Source organism: Triticum aestivum, chromosome 2D, assembly GCF_018294505.1.
Source record: "Triticum aestivum cultivar Chinese Spring chromosome 2D, IWGSC CS RefSeq v2.1, whole genome shotgun sequence".
NCBI lineage: Eukaryota > Viridiplantae > Streptophyta > Magnoliopsida > Poales > Poaceae > Triticum > Triticum aestivum.
In genome coordinates, this window is record NC_057799.1 from 329,193,835 (window position 1) to 329,213,279 (window position 19,445).

The 19,445-nt window shown below is 39.8% G+C and overlaps 1 long non-coding RNA gene across 9 annotated transcripts; it reads right to left on the reverse strand.

Annotated features, from left to right (window-relative positions):
- Nucleotides 1-267: 267 nt before the first annotated feature.
- On the reverse strand, nt 268-5,227 carry LOC123049290 (uncharacterized). 9 transcript variants are annotated; one of them, XR_006423544.1, is made up of 10 exons: nt 4,430-5,225; nt 4,172-4,176; nt 3,981-4,067; nt 3,678-3,901; nt 3,302-3,377; nt 3,076-3,197; nt 2,211-2,499; nt 2,056-2,114; nt 1,726-1,952; nt 268-1,610 (listed from the first exon to the last, which is right to left on the reverse strand). It is a non-coding gene; the product is annotated as an uncharacterized lncRNA (long non-coding RNA). The 9 variants fall into 9 exon arrangements; XR_006423541.1 differs by having other exon boundaries at nt 3,678-4,067; nt 4,430-5,226; XR_006423543.1 differs by having other exon boundaries at nt 4,172-5,225.
- Between the last annotated feature and the right edge of the window lie 14,218 nt (nt 5,228-19,445).

The window sequence follows — 19,445 nt, forward strand, 5'->3', positions numbered from 1 at the left end:
TTTTGGCTCCCCTTGTGTCGAATCTATAAATCTGGGTTGAATACTCTACCCTCGAAAACTGTTGAGATCCCATATAGCGTTATGAGCACGCCCTCCATCCTTGTGGCCGCCTTGTGGCTCCTCCGACTTCATCTCCAAGTCTCCTGGTTGTCTTCTGGTCCAAGAAAAATCATCGCGAAGGTTTCATTCCGTTTGGACTCCGTTTTGTATTCCTTTTCTGCGAAACTCAAAAACAAGGAAAAAACATGAACTGGCACTGGGCTCTAGGTTAATAGGTTAGTCCCAAAAATAATATAAAATAGCATATCAATGCATATAAAACATCCAAAACAGATAATACTAGTAGGCTGCCCGTGCGTTGCCACGGTCATTTTAAAAAAATTGCTAGTATTATATATAAACCAAATGCATGCTAAATTTCACATGAATAGAAAAGCCAGTGGGAACAATTAGAAAATAAATGATATCTAATTCACCACCAACATAAGTTGATAAAAAATATGTATTTTGACCATGTATACATAGATAGCGATTATCCAACTATTAATTTGTTGCAAACTAAATCTACTCGATGTGCTCACGATATTCTCGTACAATATCAGGAATGTTGTCCTTAACTTCGTTCGCGTAATACTTGACATATAATAATAAAAAAACTCTCCAATCATACCATCGTGCATAAGCAATATATGTATTTAGCACAAATATTTTACATGGAATGCGTAGAATATGCAACGAGAAATACTCACTGTGCAAACCGAACAAACCAAATATTTACAATTCCACGAGAGCATAAAAAAATAGCCAGACAAATCCACACAATTCAATAAATTATTATCATCTTGAATATAGTGATAATTTCAAAGCATCGTTCGAATCCATAGGTTTTTATCTTGATCAACAAAACTGAACCATGTAATTAAACATATATTGTATCAGAATAAATAAAATTGAAATATGCTTGTATACAGTATATATTGATTATGGCATCGTGTTCTTCTTCATAGAAGTGAGTCGCATCCTAATTTCTACTCCCTCCGTCCCAAAATAAGTGTCGTGGCTTTAAGTTATAAATTGTAGGCTCACCTATAGATAACTTATAGGTATATTCTCTAAAAATGACTTGTTAGGCTATGTGATATTTATCTCAACGCACAAACAAACATAAGTTGCTGGTATATCCTTTATTTTTCTTCACGGAAAATAAGAAAAGACAGCCCATCCCCTTACTCTCTTCTCGCACACCTAGCCGGCTCCTTCTCTCCCCGCATAGTTGGCCGGCCCTCGGGCATTCATCGCATCCCATCCCCTACCATCACATCATCGTCGCCATCTCTCCCTGAAACTATCCTCCTCTCGCCACGTCCTCTCCCTGGTACGGCATCGCCCTACCCTCCGCTGCCGCCCGTCAAACTATTGCGCCGTCACCTGAACATCAAGCCCACACGCCCAACTTTATGGCATCCTGGTCATCCAGATCCAACATGGAGGAGGGATGGCGCCCTCGTCGTCGGGCCGTACCCTTGGACTGTTTCTTTTTCTGCTGTTGTTACTTCTTCTCTGGCCATTTCCTTTTCTGCTGGCTGCTGCTCTAGTTTCTGCTGCAATTTCTGAGAACACAACACACTATCAAATGAGTTACTTTGTTTTCAGTGATATATGACGCTTGTTATTAACACTGTTCAGACTTTATAAACTGCAATACTCAAACTATAACATAAATACCTTCAAATCACTCAAGTTGCATCAAATCACTCAAGTTGTTGTTCATAGCTCGCCTCTCACTGCCTTCATAAGCTCATCAAGGGCACCTGTAATATGAAGATCGTTAGAAATGCGTCTCGGGAAACTCTCGTGGTTGTCGTCGACCACCTTTCGATCGTCTGCTGGTACTGGGACATCCAACTTGTCATCACAGCACAACGATATACTTCTTCAGAGTCTTGTACAGTCTGGATAAAAGTAGGGAGCATCCTGACAGTGAGTACCTGATAAATATAGTACACATGGCCATATGCAAACTCAAGGGCTATATCAGAGTGTTTAACTTCGGACCTGTAGTGTGTTCGCATCAGGAATAGCCTTAGAGCCATGGGATGGCACAGAACAATAATCTACAATGACAGCAATAGGATGGTCAGGTTCAACTACAAATAAATGATACGTATGTAGTTTAACTACAAGTATACCAACAAAAATAAGAGATTCACCTTCCTTACATCTTTGATAGTGAGAAGCTTTTGTCTATTTTTGCCTTCTTCTGGCCATTGTTGTTGACAAAGCCATTATGCATCCCGCGTTTGACCTCACTCTCAGGATTCACTGCTCGCCTTTGCGCAAGCTCATTCCCATGATGTGGTAAGATCAAATATTTTCCTCCGTCATAAATATTAAATGCTTGCCTAAATAATGCCCGCTCATTGCACTGCAATCAATATGCCATCCTGGTCTTTCACGGCCACAAGGACTTTCCCAGAATGGCTCGCCCTCCTTAGCACACTGAACAAAAAAATGCAATTTTGTGAAGGATAGCACTAATAAGTCATGAGCCTCTAATTGTAAAGCCTACATTTGAAAATAATCAACACCATTGATGTTTGAGTTCTAAAGCAATTTGCAGAGTCGTAGTCCCTCGAGTATTTGGTCTCTATTTTCTTGTTTTTTCAGTACATTGTTTCCCAAGCATATTCTATGTATATAGTTCCGGTCAATCACACAAATACCTAGAAGAAAAGAAGAAAACTAAAGTGAAAATGCTGGGAAAATCACAAGATTAATAAACAAGACATGTAGAGGAAAAATTATTAGGCATTCAACATAACATAGAAACAAAAAAAATTGCCTCGAATTGATTTTAATTAAGGTTAGCTATTCATTCTAAAAATGAAGAGACTTAGTTGTTTGTTTATCTGGAAAAGAAAAGGCTTAGCTGTTCATTAATTTCAATATTGCAGAGTTATAGTCCTCAAGTATTTGATCTCTGCATTTCTTGTTTTTTATCCAGTGCCTTGTTTTCTAATTTTCTTGTAGAGTGCACGTTTATTGTAAACCAATGCCCCTCCATCCTCGAGTTACCTGCCCACCATATGGTAGCTCGTCTCCTCCATTTTGCTGCTCCATGTGGTATCCTTGAAAATGCTAAATTATATTGTGTCTTGCATTGCTTTGTATGTAGTCCTGAACAATCACACAAATACCTAAAAGCAAAGAAGAAAAATAAAGTGAAATTGCTGGAAAAATGAGAAGAAAAATAATGATCATAACCTAAATAAAAACATTGCTATGTATGTACTTCTTGTACATTTAAGGTAGTTTTCTTCCCGTCCACCCCAACCCATCTCTCTCTCAAGATTTGGTTGATCAATAATGCCCATAACCTAAATAAAAGAAGAATAGTCAATGCCAAGTAATATAGACGCACTTAGACAACATGTCCAGAAGAGGCTTTAGTATATAAATGATATGCTGAAATTAAAACAAAAAATAATTTACAGATTGCAACAAATATCATGTAGCGGTAGTTCGCTATTGACAGTATCAACATAATCTTGCTAAATCGCTGGTACATGTAATTATATATGATAGGCTGCTATCCAGTAGAGTTACCTTCAGGTAGTACTGAACAAAAATGGACAAAAACAAGGAGAGCTGGTTTGAGAAAGAGAAAATTAGCATACCGGCTTTCCATTGTGAAGTAGCACAATAAGCGTGCCAAAAATAGGCTTGCCTTTGAATAGCAAATCAACATCCATCATAGTTGGTTGAGGTGAAATTAATTGGCCTGCACACTGTTACATTTCAATAACAGTTAATGAAGCTCTCTGTTCCATCTATGGGGTCCAAGAACCAAACATAGTTAGCAGAGTTCTCCGCACAAATCCAACTGTTCTCCTCTCCGAAACTGCATGAAGACAGTAAAGGTAGCATTATTTATCATGCAGGTGCGTTGAAAGTGAACTGCATATTGGGATTGGGAGTACACGCTCAGACAGCATGAGTAGGAAAGCTCTTCAGTATGGTTAACATCATTGCCTCTTCTGCTTCTCTATCAGCGATCATGTCTGGGCCTGGGAGAAATTCAGTAAATCGAGTTCAACACCATAGATAGTTATGGAGCCTCCGATCAAGAACCCAGCTTTTGATTTGAGTAATAAATAAATGTTCGGCTCACCTGTTCTGCAATTTGGACATAATTCACAGCCACATTCAGATTTCCTCTACAAGTACATAATCACTTTTCTAGAACAATGTACAAATATGATTACGACAAACAAAAATAATACATAGGGCACAACAATGACAAGGCATTTCTAGATGCGAAAATTGTAGTGCAATTAGATGCAAAAATATGAGCCGGACATGAACACTCGGTAGGCTAATTAACCAGAGGAAAGAAACGGCCACGACCTAAACTTTGAATCTCACTTACGTCTCTGTTCCTCGCCCCTTTTGCTGGCTGTATCTCTACCTCACATCCCAATCCTGCTTCCCTTCCCTCTGTATCTTGCCACACGACCGTGACGGATTGCGGTTGTTCTTGGCCATTCACAGCCACTTGGCGTGCCTGTTTTCTTGTGTCGAATTGCTCGTAGATAGATGATGAGATCGTCTTCCAGAACAAATCTAGCTCGAGCACCATCCTCGACAAGTTCGATCTGCACATGCTGCATGAAGACGAAGCAATGCCCTCCAAGTACGACGACGCGTAGAAGGGGCCGTCCACTGCGGCTGACATGCGTACGGCCGGCGTCGATGATCGGCCGCTGCTTCCGTGGCGTCGCAGACAGTGGTGAGCTCTATGTCCGTGTGCAGGACTGCAGGTATGGGAGCGCCATAGGTGTGTGCCCTGACAGCGGACCAGCGGTGTCCCGATGGTGTCCTGGAGGTCCACAATGAAGGCGACCGCGGCGGCAGCGGCTCCTCCAGTATCTCGGGATCGATGGCGGCGGCTCCTCCAGGATCTCGGTGGCGGCAAAGGGATCGATACCGGCTGGGGCGTGGTTTCCGTCGACCTCGGCGACTGCGGCGAAGGGATCGATGGCGGCCGGAGTGTGGTTCCCGTCGTAATAGGAATAGATCGTCAATTTTTTTTGTGCGAGGGGGCCTCGCTCCCTGGTTCGTGGAAAGGGCCTCACTCCGGTTCGTCCATTTTCTTTCGTCAACCATTCAAGGTGGGAGGAGGGACTAAAAAAACCATAATAGATAGGACGAAAATTAACCGCGGAGACCATCAACTGAGACAAAATAGAACTTTTATGTGGAATGCTACCTAACATATTTATCCATATAATTTTTTTATAGCGGCATGAATGTTCAGATCCATAAGATTCAAAACAAAAGTTTAATATTAACATAAAAACAATAATAGTTCAAGCATACTAACAAGGCAATTATGTCTTCTCAAAATAACATGGCCAAAGAAAGCTTATCCCTACAAAATCATATAGTCTGGCTATGCTCCATCTTCATCACACAAAATATTTAAATCATGCACAGCCCCGATGACAAGCCAAGCAATTGTTTCATACTTTTGACGTTCTCAAACTTTTTCAACTTTCAAGCAATACATGAGCGTGAGCCATGGACATAGCACTATAGGTGGAATAGAAAGTGGTTGTGGAGAAGACAAAAAGAGGGAGATAGTCTCACATCAACTAGGCGTATCAACGGGTTATGGATATGCCCATCAATAGATATCAATATGAGTGAGTAGGATTGCCATGCAACGGATGCACTAATGCCATAAGTTTATGAAAGCTCAAAAAAAACTAAGTGGGTGTGCATCCAACTTGCTTTGCTCATGAATACCTAAGGCATTTGAGGAAGCCCATCGTTGAAATATACAGGCCAAGTTCTATAATGAAAAATTCTCACTAGTATATGAAAGTGAGAACATAGGAGACTGTCTATCATGAAAATCATGGTGCTACTTTGAACCACAGGTGTGGTAAAAGGATAGTGACATTGCCCCTTCTCCCTTTTTCTCTCATTTTTTTCTTTTCACTTTTTTGGGCCTTCTTTTTTATTTATTTATGTCTTTTCTCTCTTTTTTTCCCTCACATGGGACAATGCTCTAATAATGAAAATCATCACACTTTTATTTACTTACAACTCAAAAATCACAACTCGATACTAGAAGAAAATATGACTCTATATGAATGCCTCCGGCGGTGTACTGGGATGTGCAATGAATCAAGAGCGACATGTATAAAAGATGATGAAAGGTGGCTTTGCCATAAATACGATGTCAACTACATGATCATGCAAAGCAATATGACAATGATGGAACGTGTCATAATAAACGGAACGGGGGAAAGTTGCATGGCAATATATCTCGGAATGGCTATGGAAATGCCATAATAGGTAGATATGGTGGCTGTTTTGGGAAGGTATATGGTGGGTTTATGGTACCGGCGAAAGTTGCACGACACAAGAGAGACTAGCAATGGTGGAAGGGTGAGAGTGCGTATAATCCATGAACTCAACATTAATCATAAAGAACTCACATACATATTGCAAAAATCTATTAGTCATCGAAACAAAGTACTACGCGCATGCTCCTAGGGAGATAGATTGGTAGGAAAAAACCATCGCTCGTCCCCGACCGCCACTCATAAGGAAGACAATCAAAAAATATCTCATGCTCCAACTTCGTTACATAACGGTTCACCGTACGTGCATGCTACGGGACTCACAAACCTTAACACAAGTATTTCTCAAATTCACAACTACTCACTAGCATGACTCTAATATCACCATCTTCATATCTCAAAACAATCATAAGGAATCAAACTTCTCATAGTATTCAATGCACTTTATATGAAAGTTTTTATTATATCCCTCTTGGATGCCTACCAAAGCAAATTACTATGTTGTTTAAAGACTCTCAAAATAATATAAATGAAGCATGGGAGTTCATTAATTTCTATAAACTAAAACCACCGTCGTGCTCTAAAAGGATATAAGTGAAGCACTGGAGCAAAATTACCTAGCTCAAAAGATATAAGTGAAGCACATAGAGTATTCTAATAAATCATGATTCATGCGTGTATCCCTCAAAAGGTGTGTACAACAAGGATGATTGTGGCAAACTAAAAAGCAAAGACTCAAATTATACAAGACGCTCCAAGAAAAACACATATCATGTGGTGAATAAAAATATAGCCTCAAGTAAAGTTACCGATAGACGAAGACGAAAGAGGGGATGCCTTCCGGGGAATCCCCAAGCTTAGGCTCTTGGTTGTCCTTGAATATTACCTTGGGGTGCCTTGGGCATCCCCAAGCTTAGGCTCTTGCCACTCCTTATTCCATAGTCCATCAAATCCTTACCCAAAACTTGAAAACTTCACAACACAAAACTCAACAGAAAATCTCATAGGCTCCGTTAGTATAAGTAAATAAATCACCACTTTTGGAACTGTTGTGAACTCATTCGTTATTTATATTTTTGTAATATCTACTGAATTCCAAGTTTTCCATGGTTCATACCCCCCGATACTACCCATAGATTCATCAAAATAAGCAAACAACACATAGAAAACAGAATCTGTCAAAAACAGAACAATTTGTAGTAATCTGTAACTCCACAAATTCTGCAAAATTAGGACAATAGAGGCAAGTTGTATATCAATCTTGTGTAAAAAATTCAGAATTTATCACTCTCCTGTGATTTTTAAAAATTCTGGGATTGGGCGCAGAAGTTTCTGTTTTTGAGCAAGATTAAATCAACTATCACCGTAAGCCATCCCAAAGATCTTACTTGGCACAAACACTAATTAAAACACAAAACCACATCTAACCAGAGGCTAGATGAATTATTTATTGCAAAACAGAACCTAAAAAGCAAAAACAAAAATAAAATTGGGTTGCCTCCCAACCAGCGCTATTGTTTAACGCCCTTCGCTAGGCATAAAACACGAATAGATCTAGGTATTGTCATCTTTGGTATGAATCCATAAGTGGCTCTCATAATAGATTCATATGGCAATTTAATTTTCTTTCTAGGAAATTGTTCCATGCCCTTCCTTAACAGAAATTGAAATCTAATGTTTCCTTCTTTCATATCAATAATTGCACCAATCGTTCTAAGGAAAGGTCTACCAAGAATAATAGGACATGTAGGATTGCAATCTATATCAAGAACAATGAAATCTACGGGCACATAATTCCTATTTGCGACAATAAGAACATCATTAATCCTTCCCATAGGTTTCTTAATAGGAATCCGCAAGATGCAAATTTAAAGAACAATTATCAAATTCACGGAAACCTAACACATCACATAAAGTTTTTGGAATCGTGGAAACACTAGCACCCCAATCACACAAAGCATGGCACTCATAATCTTTAATATTAATCTTAATAGTAGGTTCCCACTCATCATAAAGTTTTCTAGGGATAGAAACTTCCAATTCAAGCTTTTCTTCAAAAGATTGCATCATAGCATCAACGATATGTTTAGTAAAAGCTTTGTTTTGATTATAAGCATGAGGAGAATTCAACATGGATTGCAGCAAGGAAATACAATCTATTAAAGAAAAATTATCATAATTAAATTCCTTGAAATCCAAAAGAGTGGGTTCATTGCTACTTAAAGTTTTGACCTCTCCAATCCCACTTTTATCAATTTTTGCATCAAGATCTAAAAACTCTGAATCATTGGGACGCGTTTTAACTAAAGTTGACTCATATCTATTCCCATATTTATCAAGATTTATATTGGAAAACAAAGATTCAATAGGAGTCTCATCAATCACTTTAAGATCTTCATCATTATTTTCACGGAAACTAGAAGAACATGTTTTTACAAACCAATCTCGTTTAGCATGCATCTTAGCGCTTCTTTCTTTGCACTGATCAATGGAAGTTCCCATAGCTTTGAGAGACTCATTAATATCATGCTTGGGTGGAATAGATCTATGTTTCAAAGAATCAACATCAAGAGAAATTCTATCCACGTTCCTGGCCAAATCATCAACCTTAAGCATTTTTTATTCAATCAAAGCATTGAAATTCTTTTGCGAACTCATAAATTCTTTAACACTATTCTCAAAATCAGAGGGCATGTAATTTCCATAATAATTGTTGTAGGAATTACTATACTTATTAGAGGAATTACTAGGAAACGGCCTAGGATTAAAATTACCTCTATACGCGTTATTACCAAAATTGTTCCTACCAACAAAATTCACATCCATATATTCATTATTATTTACAATCAAAGTAGACAAAGGCATATAATTAGGATCAATAGAAGCACTCTTGCTAGCAAATAATTTCATAAGTTCATCCATCTTTCCACTCAAAACATTAATCTCTTCAATCGCATGCACTTTTTTACTAGTGGAAGATCTTTCGGTGTGCCATTGAGAATAATTAACCATAATATTATCTAGGAGTTTTGTAGCTTCCCCTAAAGTAATTTCCATAAAAGTACCTCCCGCGGCCGAATCTAAAAGTACCTCCCGCGGCCGAATCTAGAAGCAAAATTCAATCCAGCATAATTTTTTGTATAATCATCCACAAATTCAAACCATGAGTAGGGCAATTTCGTATCATCAATTTCATCCTCTCTCAAGATTGTGCAACATGTTCATGATCAAGTTGCTTAAAATTCATAATATCATCCCTAAGGGAGATGATCTTAGCGGGAGGAAAATACTTGGAAATAAAAGCATCTTTACACTTATTCCATGAATCAATACTATTTTTAGGCAAAGTTGAAAACCAAGTTTTAGCATGATCTCGAAGTGAGAACGGAAATAGCTTCAATTTAACAATATCATTATCCACATCTTTTTTCTTTTGCATATCGCACAACTCAACGAGACTATTAAGATGGGATGCGACATCTTCACTAGGAAGGCCAGAAAATTGATCTTTCATAACATGGTTCAGCAAAGTGGCATTAATTTAATAAGATTCCTCACTAGTGGTGGGAGCAATCGGAGTACTAATAAAATCATTATTATTGGTGTTGGAAAAATCACACAATTTGGTATTCTCTTGAGCCATCGTGACAAAGCAAGCAATCCAACACATGTGCACACAAAAAGCAAACGAAGAATACGAATGGAAGAGGGGCAAAGAAAAGGCAAATCTTTTTGAAATTCGTTTTAGAAGTGGGGGAGGAAAATGAGAGGCGAGTGGCGAATAATGTAATGCAATAGATGAGAGTTTATGATGGGTACTTGGTATGTCTTGACTTGGCGTAGATCTCCCCGGCAACGGCGCTAGAAATTCTTCCTACTACTTCTTGAGCTTGCGTTCGTTTTTCCCTTAAAGATGAAAGGGTGATGCAGCAAAGTAGAGATAAGTATTTCCCTCGGTTTGAGAACCAAGGTATCAATCCAGTAGGAGACAATGCACAAATCACTGAATACCTACACAAACAATCAAACAACTTGCACCCAACGCGATAAAGGGGTTGTCAATCCCTTCACGATTACTTGCAAAAAGTGAGATCTGATAGAGATAGATGAAAGTAAACAGACAGTAAAGTAAATATTTTTGGTATTTTTGTTTTATAGATCAGAAAGTAAAAGATTGCAAAATAGTAGATCTGAAACTTATACGATGGAAAATAGACCCGGGGACCATAGGTTTCACTAGAGGCTTCTCTCAAGATAGAAAATAATACGGTGGGTGAACAAATTACTGCTGAGCAATTGATAGAAAAGCGCAATGTTATGACGATGTCTAAGGCAATGATCATGAATATAGGCATCACATCCGTGTCAAGTAGACCGAAATGATTCTGCATCTACTACTATTACTCCACACATCGACCGATATCCAGCATGCATCTAGAGTATTAAGTTCATAAAGAATGGAGTAACGCATTAAGTAAGATGACATGATGTAGAGGAATTAACTCAAGCAATATGATGAAAACCCCATCTTTTTATCCTCGATGGCAACAGTACAATACGTGCCTTGCTGCCCCTGCTGTCACTGGGGAATGACACTACAAGATTGAACCCAAAGCTAAGCACTTCTCCCATTGTAAGAAAAACCAATCTAGTTGGCCAAACCAGACTGATAGTTCAAAGAGAATTACAAAGATATCAAATCATGCATAAAAGAATTCAGAGAAGATTCAAATAATATTCATAGATAAGCTGATCATAAATCCACAATTCATTGGATCTCGGCAAACACACAACGAAAAGGTATTACATCAAATAGATCTCCAAGAACACCGAGGAGAACATGGTATTGAGAATCAAAGAGAGAGAAGAAGCTATCTAGCTACTAGCTATGGACTCGTAGGTCTGTGGTAAACTACTCACGCTTCATCGGAAGGGCAATAGAGTTGATGTAGAAGCCCTCCGTGATCGAATCCCCCTCCAGCAGGGTGCCGGAAAAGGTACCTAGATGGGATCTCACGCGCACCGAAGGTTGCGGCGGTGGAGAAGTGTTTTCGTGGATGCCTCTGGTGGTGTGGGGATATATGGGAATATATAGGCGAAAGAATTAGGCCAGGAGAGGCACGAGGAAAGATCATTGTGAAGGTTTCATTCCGTTTGGACTCCGTTTGATATTCCTTTTCTGCGAAACTCAAAAACAAGGAAAAAACAGGAACTAGCACTGGGCTCTAGATTAATAGGTTAGTCCAAAAAATAATATAAAATAGCATATTAATGCATATAAAACATCCAAAACCGATAATATAATAGCATGGAACAATCAAAAATTATAGATACGTTGGAGACGTATCACTCTACCACCCAAGAGTGATCCTTTGTTCGATCTTAAACAATTACATGATATTTTGAAATATGCTTATCTTGATGAAAATAAGATATATCCTATTATTATTAGTGCTAACCTTTCAGAGCATGAAGAAAAGAAACTATTGAACACTCTGAAGAAGCACCGTGCAGCTATTGGATATACTTTGGATGATCTTAAGGGCAATAGTCCCACTCTATGTCAGCACAAAATTAATATGGAACCTGATGCTAAACCAGTTGTTGATCACCAACTACGGTTGAATCCTAAGATGAAATAAGTGGTAAGAAATGAAATATTAAAGCTTCTTGAAGTAGGTATAATTTATCCTGTTGCAGATAGTAGATGGGTAAGTCATGTTCATTGTGTCCCCAAGAAGGGAGGTATTACTGTTTTTCCTAATGATAAGAATGAATTGATTCCATAAAGAATTGTCACAGGTTATAGAATGGTAATTGATTTTAGAAAATTAAACAAGGCTACTAGGAAAGATCATTACCCTCTACCTTTTATTGATCAAATGGTAGAAATACTATCCAAACATACACACTTTTGCTTTCTAGATGGTTATTCTATTTTTTCTCAAACACCTGTGTCAAAAGAGGATCAAGAAAAAACTACTTTTACATGCCCTTTCGGTACCTTTGCTTATAGACGTATGCCTTTTGGCTTATGCAATGCACCTGCTACCTTCCACAGATGTATGACTGCTATATTCTCTGACTTTTCTGAAAAGGTTGTTGAGGTTTTCATGGATGATTTCTCCGTTTACGGAACTTATTTTGATGATTGCTTAAGCAACCTTGAGCGAGTTTTGTAGAGCAGTGAAGAAACTAATATTGTCTTGAATTGGGAGAAGTGCCACTTTATGGTTAATGAAGGTATTGTATTGGAGCATAAAACTTCTGAAAGAGGTATTGAAGTTGATAAAGCTAAAGTTGATGCTATTGAAAAAATGTCGTGTCCTAAAGATATCAAAGGTATAAGGAGTTTCCTTGGTCATGCTGGTTTCTATAGGAGGTTTATTAAAGATTTCTCAAAAATTTCTAGGCCTCTCACTAATCTATTGCAAAAATATGTTCCATTTGTCTTTGATGATGATTGTGTAGAAGCATTTGAAATTCTTCAGAAAGCCTTGATTTCTGCACCTATTGTTCCATCACCTGATCGGAACCTACCCTTTGAAATTATGTGTGATGCTAGTGACTATGTTGTTGGTGCTCTTCTAGGACAAAGAGTTGATAAGAAATTAAATGTTATCCATTATGCTAGTAAAACTCTAGACAGTGCTCAAAGAAATTATGCTACTACTGAAAATGAATTTTTAGCAGTTGTATTTGCTTGTGATAAGTTCAGATCTTATATTTTTTATTCCAAAGTAACTGTTCACACCGATCATGCTGCTATTAAATACCTTATGGAAAAGAAGGATGCTAAACCTAGACTTATTAGATGGGTTCTCTTGCTTCAAGAATTTGATTTACATATTATTGATAGAAAGGGAGCTGAGAACCCCGTAGCGGACAACTTGTCTAGGTTAGAAAATATTCTTGATGACCCACTACCTATTGATGATAGATTTCCTGATGAACAATTAGCTGTCATAAATGCTTCTCATAGTGCTCCTTGGTATGATGATTATGCCAATTGCATTGTTGCTAAATTTATACCACCTAGTTTCACATACCAACAAAAGAAAAAGTTTTTCTATGATTTAAGACATTACTTCTGGGATGACCCACACCTTTATAAACAACGAATAGATGGTGTTATTAGACGTTGTGTACCTGAGCATGAATAGGAACAGATCCTACACAAGTGTCACTCCGAGGCCTACGGAGGACACCATGCTGGAGATAGAACTGCACACAAGGTATTACAATCCGGTTTTTATTGGCCTACTCTCTTCAAAGATGCTCGTAAGTATGTCTTGTCTTGTGATGAATGTCAAAGAATTGGTAATATTAGTAGACGCCAAGAAATGCCTATGAATTATTCACTTGTTATTGAACCATTTGATGTTTGGGGCTTTGATTATATGGGACCTTTTGCTTCCTCTAACGGGTATACACATATTTTGGTTGCTGTTGATTATGTTACTAAGTGGGTAGAAGCTATTCCAACTAGTAGGGCTGATCATAACACTTCCATTAAAATGCTTAAAGAAGTTATTTTCCTGAGGTTTGGGGTCCCTAGATATTTAATGACTGATGGTGGTTCACATTTTATTCATGGTGATTTCCGTAAGTTGCTTGCTAAATATGATGTCAACCATAGAATTGCATCTCCTTATCATCCTCAGTCTAGTGGTAAAGTAGAATTGAGTAACCGAGAAATAAAATTGATCCTGCAAAAGACTGTTAATAGATCTAGAAAGAATTGATCTAAGAAACTTGATGATGCACTATGGGCTTATAGAACTGCTTACAAAAACCCTATGGGTATGTCTCCATATAAAATGGTTTATGGAAAAGCATGTCACTTACCTCTTGAACTAGAACATAAAGCTTATTGGGAAATTAAAGAGCTCAACCATGATTTCAAACTTGCCGGTGAGAAGAGGTTATTTGACATAAGCTCACTTGATGAATGGAGAACCCAAGCCTATGAGAATGCTAAGCTGTTTAAAGAAAAAGTTAAAAGATGGCATGACAAAAGGATACAAAAGCGTGAATTTAATGTAGGTGACCTTGTCTTGCTATACAACTCTCGTTTAAGATTTTTTGCAGGAAAGCTTCTCCCTAAATGGGAAGGTCCCTATATTATCGAGGAGGTTTATCGTTCCGGTGCCATCAAAATCAACAACGCCGAAGGCACTAACCCGAAGGTGGTAAATGGGCAAAGAATCAAACATTATATCTCAGGTACTCCCATAAATGTTGAGACTAATAGTATTAATACCATAACACCGGAGGAGTACATAAGGGAGACCTACCAGAACATTTCAGACTCCAAAAAGGAATAGGTATGTGGTACGGTAAGTAAACCGACTCCAAAACTTTTCCAATGGCAATTTTACTCCGTTTCGGAATATTTAAAAAATAGAAAAATAAAAAGTAGTCCGAAAGGTGCACGAGGAGGCAACAAGACCTGGGGGCGCGCCTCCCTGGCTTTTGGCCACCTTGTGTGCCCCCCGGACTCCATTTTCTTGTAGTACACTCCTTTTGGTCGGTAAAAATTCATTATATAATCTCCCGAAGATTTTGACCACCGTACCACGGCAATATCTCCTGTTTTCGTTTTGAGCTATTTTCTGACAGAGTTTTCAAGGCCAGGCATCATGTCTTCCTCCTCCTCCAACAATGTGGACGATGATGCTTGGTTGATGCAAATGGAACTCAGGAGGGCGGAGGCCGAGGAAGTCACGATGGAAGAAGATCAAGGGAATTCGCTTGAGGTCCACCCTCCGGCTTCGGAGAGAGGCACTCTGGCTGGCATCACCACTATTTCCAACTCCCATCAAGTAGTAGATACCACAACCAACCATGAAGGCCAACAGATACAAGGACTTCCTCCTAGGAGGCCCTTACAAAGGTTACATCGGAACAACTTCCATAATTTGGTTCATAATTATGGAGTGGAGAATACTCCTCGCACACACATACCCTCCAATTGGGACATATCCCGTCCAAGTGAAAGTGGTGCAGGGAAAAGCTCATGGTGGCCAGAAAATAAGCATCTTTTAGAGGAAATTCAGAAGAATGCAATTATGCTTCAACGTGTACTCCGAGAATTGCAAGATCTGAAGGGTAGCTTAATCAAGCTAACCGAAACTCCACCATCATCACCTCTGAAGAAAGAGACATAAATACATGGGTATGGGCACTCCCCTTGGCTTGTGCCAAGCTTGGGGGAGGTGCCCCGGTATCGTATCACCATCACATCTTTACCTTTATCTTTTTTCTTAGTTCGATCCTTTTGGTTATATCTCGGTTTAGTAGAATAAAAGTTTTAGTATGATATAGCTTTGAGTTTTGCCTTGTGTTCTATCTATTAATCGAGTCCGTGAGTTATATAATAAAGAGTAGTTTTGAGTTGAGGGCTTTGCTTTCTTGCTATGATCTTGATAAAAATAAATAAAGAATAAAAGAAATAAAAATATTATATAATGATCTTATGGGAAGTGACGACTTCACATATAAGAAGTATGTCGCATGAAATTTGTTGAGAGTTCACAAACATAGTTTTAGTCATTGTTGCAATTATTAGGAAGTAATAAAGAAAGAGAGGTCTCACATATAAATATACTATATGGGACATCTTTTGTAATTGTGAGCACTCATTAAAATATATGCTAAAAGGTTGATGCTGGACAAGGAGGACAACGTAATGGGTTATGTTTCTTTATGTTCGAATATAAGTTATATTGTCATGGATCCTCCAACATGTTGAGCTTGCTTCTCACCCCATGCCAGCCAAATCGTTTGCACCAAGTAGAGATACTACTTGTGCATCCAAAATCTCTCAAACCAGTTTTGCCATGAGAGTCCACGATACCTACCTATGGATTGAGTAAGATCCTTCAAGTAAGTTGTCATCGGTGCAAGCAATAAAAATTGCTCTCTAAATATGTATGATCTATTAGTGTGAGGAAATAAGCTTTATATGAACTTGTGATATGGAAGAAATAAAAGTGACGTTCTTTCGCATTAAGATTTTGTGCATCCAACCATAAAAGCGCATGACAACTTCTGCTTCCCTCTGCGAAGGGCCTATCTTTTACTTTTATGTTCTACCCTTATAAAAGAGTCATGGTGATCATCACCTTTCCTTTTTACACTTTTTATTTTTGGCAAGCACTATGCATTGGAGAAGATCCAGATATATATATATATCCACTTGGATATAGCTTATCATAACTTATTATTGTTGACATTACCCTTGAGGTAAAAGGTTGGGAGGCGAAACCATAAGCCCCTGTCTCTCTGTGTCCGAATGAAACTTTGATCTCATAAGTATCGCATGAGTGTTAGCAATTACGAAAGACTAAATGATAGTTGAGTATGTGAACTTGCTGAAAAGGTCATATATTGACTCTTTCCTACGTTATGATAAATTGCAATTGCTCCAATGACTGAAATAATAGTTTGTTAGTTTTCAATAAAGTTTTTATTCCATACTTTACCTTGTGAATGAATTGTTACTTTGGCATAAGAAATTATATGACAATATATGTTGCAGTTCTAAAGATGATCATGATGCCCTTATGTTCGTATTTTATTTTATCGACACCTCTATCTCTAAACATGTGGAAATGATTATCGATTTCGGCTTTTGCTTGAGGACAAGCAAGGTCTAAGCTTTGGGGAGTTGATACGTCTATTTTGCATCATGCTTTTATAATTGTATTTATTGCATTATGGGATGTTATTACACATTATGGTACAATACTTATGCCTTTTCTCTCTTATTTTACAAGGTTCTCACAAAGAGGGAGAATGCCGACAGCTGGAATTCTGGACCGGGAAGGAGCAAATCTGGGAGACCTATTCTGCACAACTCCAAAAGTCCTGAAAATTCATGGAGAATTATTTTGGAATATATAAAAAATATTGGGCGAAGAAAATACCAGAGGGGGCCCACCAGGTGGCCACAAGTTTAGGGGGGGCCCTACGCCCTGGCGTGCCCCTAGGGCTTGTGGGGCCCCTGGAAGGTCTCCGGTGCCCATCTTCTGCTATATGTAGGGTTTTGACCTGGAAAACTCATAAGGAAGCTTTCGGGACGAAGCGCCACCATCTTGAGGCGGAACCTGGGCAGAACCAATCTAGGGCTCTAGTGGAGCTGTTCTGCCGGGGAAACTTCCCTCCCAGAGGGGGAAATCGAAGCCATCGTCATCACCAACGATCCTCTCATCGAGAGGGGGTCAATCTCCATCAACATCTTCACCAGCACAATCTCCTCTCAAACCCTAGTTCATCTCTTGTATCCGATCTTTGTCTCAAAACCTCAGATTGGTACCTGTGGGTTGCTAGTAGTGTTGATCACTCCTTGTAGTTGATGCTAGTTGGTTTATTCGGTGGAAGATCATATGTTCGGACCCTTAATGATATTATTACTCATCTCATTATGAACATGAATATGCTTTGTGAGTAGTTACATTTGTTCCCGAGGACATGGGAGAAGTCTTGTTATAAGTAATCATGTGAATTTGGTATTCGTTCGATATTTTGATGAGATGTATGTTGTCTTTCCTCTAGTGGTGTTATGTGAACATCGACTACATGACACTTCACCATGATTTGGGTCTAGGGGAAGGTATTGGGAAGTAATAAGTAGATGATGGGTTGCTAGAGTGACAGAAGCTTAAATCGTAGTTTATGCGTTGCTTTGTAAGGGGCCGATTTGGATCCATATGTTTCATTTTATGGTTAGAGTTATCTTAATTCTTATTTTGTAGTTGCGGATGCTTGCGAGAGTGGTTAATCATAAGTGGGAGGGTTGTCCAAGTAAGGGCAGCACCCAAGCTCCGAGTCACCCACAGATCAAATTATCAAAGTAACGAACGCGAATCATATGAGCATGATGAAAACTAGCTGGACAATAATTCCCATGTGTCCTCGGGAGCGCTTTGCTTTATATAAGAGTTCGTCCAGGCTTGTCCTTTGCTACAAAAAGGATTGGTCCACCTTGTTGCACCTTAGTTACACTTGTTACTTGTTACCAGTTACGAATTATCTTATCACAAAACTATCTGTTACTGATAATTTCAGTGCTTGCAAAGAATAGCTTGCTGAAAACCGCTTGTCATTTTTTTCTGCTCCTCGTTGGGTTTGACAGTCTTACTTATGGAAAGGACTACGATAGATCCCCTATACTTGTGGGTCATCATTCACCAAGGGGTTCACGCTCCCCCATGACACACCCAAGTACAATGGGACCGCCAAGCCGGAGGACTGGCTCATTGACTACACCACCGCCATCGCGGGCCGCAACCGGCGCCTGGCCGTGCGCTACGCCCTGCTCATGCTCCAGGGCTCAGCCTGGACGTGGCTAAACACCCTGTCGCCGGGCAGTGTCAACTCATGGCTCGACTTCAAGCAGGCCTTCGTGCACAACTTCACCAGTACCTACAAGCGGCTCGACCGTCCCATCCAGCTCGCCATGTGGGTCCAGGGGCCAAATGAGACCGGCCCCCGGTACCTCGTGTGCTGGACCGAGCTCTGGAACAATTGCGAGGTGGTCCATGAGATCCAGGCTATCCAGCACTTCATGAGCGGCTGCCGAGATGACACTCTACTCAAGCACAAGCTTCTGCGCTCCGAGCCAACCACCATGGCCGAGCTCATGGTCATGGCCGACTCCGCCATGAAGATCCAAGTCGTGTTGGACAACGCCGGCAAGGCATTGCTGGTGCCGCCCTCCAAGCCGGCTGGCGAGATCAGCCGCCAGTTGAACCACCAACAGCACAACAAGCGCAAGGGTGAGCTGTCGGCTCCCTGCTATGACAACCACCTTGTCGCTGCCGCCGAGCAAGCGCCTCGAGCCGAGCCGGTCGGCAACCGGCGTCAGTGAATCAGCAAGACCGTCTGGCAATCCGGCATGAGCTTTGAGGAGATGCTCGACGCCCCCTTCAAGCACCACAGCGGCGCAAAGGCCGTCCACGCACACGCTCCAGTAGTGTGTCATCACCAAGCGCATCATGAGGGGTGACATCCCTCCGCCTGCTCATCTGGCGCCGGGTGCGGGGCAGCCGCCCCCGCCGCCTCCACCCC